The sequence below is a fragment of the Nicotiana sylvestris genome, chromosome 4, assembly GCF_000393655.2.
Source record: "Nicotiana sylvestris chromosome 4, ASM39365v2, whole genome shotgun sequence".
In the NCBI taxonomy this organism is placed as follows: Eukaryota; Viridiplantae; Streptophyta; class Magnoliopsida; order Solanales; family Solanaceae; genus Nicotiana; species Nicotiana sylvestris.
Window position 1 is genome coordinate 69668947 of NC_091060.1, and position 2672 is coordinate 69671618.

The following is a 2672-nucleotide window of genomic DNA, read 5'->3' on the forward strand; positions in this document are numbered from 1 at the left end:
GAATGAAGAATGATGCTCGAGGTTAAAAGAAATATACTTAAAATAGCTATCACCTACTGCATGAACCTCTCGGTCGTCTTGACAGAGCCGAGAGCGTCAGAATCGATGTTCCCTCTAACATCATCAAGAATATTACCAAGCGTGCCTTCCCCCTTAAGAGGACCCCCAGCTTTGGCGGTGTTCGCATCTTGAGCATCCCTTAGCTCCCCTGACGAGAAATAAGAGCCGAAAATGAAATCATCTATGTCACCAATTTCCCCAAGGGGCAATTCCTGCTCCTGAAAAGCTTCGGGTCCCGACCATTCAGGGTCAGTGGTAACGGTCTCCCCAACGGAAACTGCACCGAACCTGGTCATGGGATTTGAGGCCACATTGACGCCCTCTTTGAGGGTCTTCGGTCTACTAGCCCGACCTGAGTCAGCCGTCCCCGATTCAGCAGCTTCCAGTCGGAGTATCTGTGGGGCTCCCGCGTCTGGCCTCGGCCTTTCCTCCAAATGGTATCCGCTCTCATCATCATTTTCGTCCCTAGTACTGAGGCTTGCCTCGGAAGCAGAAGCCAAGACCTCAATGGTGGTTCTAGGCCTATGCGGGTTAGGTTTCTTCATCACAAAAGGGTTGGCAACCTCCTTGCCTTTCCTTTTATTTCCCTCGGCAGGCTCCAAAACCTCCGTCCCGCCTCCAAGGGTGGTCTCATCAGCACATTCTCGCCAAGGCCTACACGAGCATAACGGCCACAACTTAGCACAAAAAGGTACAGGAAAAAACGTAGGGTTAAGACGTAGGCGATAAGAGAAACTTTACCATGGTTCTTGGCCACCCACCGCATCTTGGCCAGATCGGCCCAAGATCGAGAAATATACGGAAACTTATTGTCCAACCGCCCAATCCACCCCGACAGATCCGAGACCGCTTCAGGATACCAAGCGGCAGCTGCAGAAAACAAAAAGAGGTTATCCTTTTTGGAAGAAAGAAAGAAAATCACAAAACATGTACGAAGGAAAAAATGCTTACAATGCATGTTCCACCTCTCCGGGAAAGGCATCCTCCCGGATGGAATGATGTCCGAGGTTTTAACCCGGGCGAACATACTCATCCATTCCTAATCTTTCTCCTCGTCAGTGCTTGAGAAAAATGATTTCTTGGATCGATGACGAATCCTAATCAAGCCTCGATAGAATCGGGCGTTGTACATCCTGATCAAATGATTCAGGGTAAAGGTCTCGTCCCCAACCTTATCGGTGAAATAACGGAGCATCAAGACTATCCTCCAAAAAAGGGGATGGATTTGACCAAGCGTCACCTGATATTTATCACAAAAGTCGAGGATGACCGGATCTATCTCCGGGGGAGGGGATCTACAAGGATCGTCCGGACCTAAAGTAAAGGGATAAGTATATACGTGGAGGAAATCAGCTTTGTAATTCGTTATGTTCTCATCAGGGCCGGGAATCTCCACCTCCACTACCTTCCTCCATCGGCAATCCCTTTTTACTGTCCTTGCATCGGTCACGACACTGACGTACCGGGACACGTGTTCGCATCGGCCCAGCATAGCAGGGTGTTTATCGATTGTATAAACTTTTGACATGTCAAGATCGGGGGGAGAACATTGTCCCAGGGTGGGTATCACTTTTGTTTTCTCCTTAGACGATCGAGATGAATAGGCAACTTCGTTCCACCGAGGAACCGTCCTGGAAGTTCTAGCCATTGCGATGGTAAAATTTTCTCTAAGAAAGTAAGAAAGAAGAATGTAAAAGGAGATGGGTCTGGATTCGCGAATTTGAAGATGTTGGGAAAATACGGATTATCAAAAGGTTGATATATTTATAGGAACCACATGGGCAGTGGGAGGGATGAGCCAATAGCGGTTCGTGAGTTTCTCGATAATCGCGTTTGACAGCGACCCTTGCACGATCTTTTGGGGCATGGCATTTAATGCTCTGATGTACTGATGTCATGGTGATGATGTCCTCGTAACGGAGGCTCAAAATCATTTCATATTACTTCGTTCTAGAAAACATAGAGGCTATCTGTATACGGCGAAATCGGAGGGTCCAATTTCTCATCATTAAGGCATTTCAGGTAATCATCTCAAAACCTCGAGGCTGCGAGGCTGTGGTCGAGCTCCCTCCCTCGAGGTTCGTTGACGCCTAACCTAACGACAATGTTGGCTGCGGTCATGATGGGAATGGGGAGTTCCCAAGGCATGTAGCTAGTATTGGCAGAGCCTGGTGCCATCTAGTTGTCCCATCCCCCTATTTTTGTAATTAATACTTTTGTACTATGTTGGGATTCCCCTCATATATAAAGGGTGTCTTTGACATTTTGTAATCTCTCTGTTGCTCCAGTTATTCCACAATAAATAAACAAACATCCTATTTGCTCTCTAACACATTCCCTTGATATTATTGCTTTCATTTATTATCTTCATATTTGTTCATCATTTATTGCTTATCATTGGTCATAAAGAGCCTTCATTAATTTTATTATAACTGTTAGCCCTACCCCAATTACCCTCGATAGCTCGTAGTCGAGCCCTGGGATCGACCTCGAGGCTCAGAATCGACAAGCCCGATGCCCCAAATAACTAGCCTATCGGTTTGATTACAGCTCCCTCCTTAGCTTTATTTTGCCTCTAAGTCTCACATATCTAGCATCAACTACTTAACAAA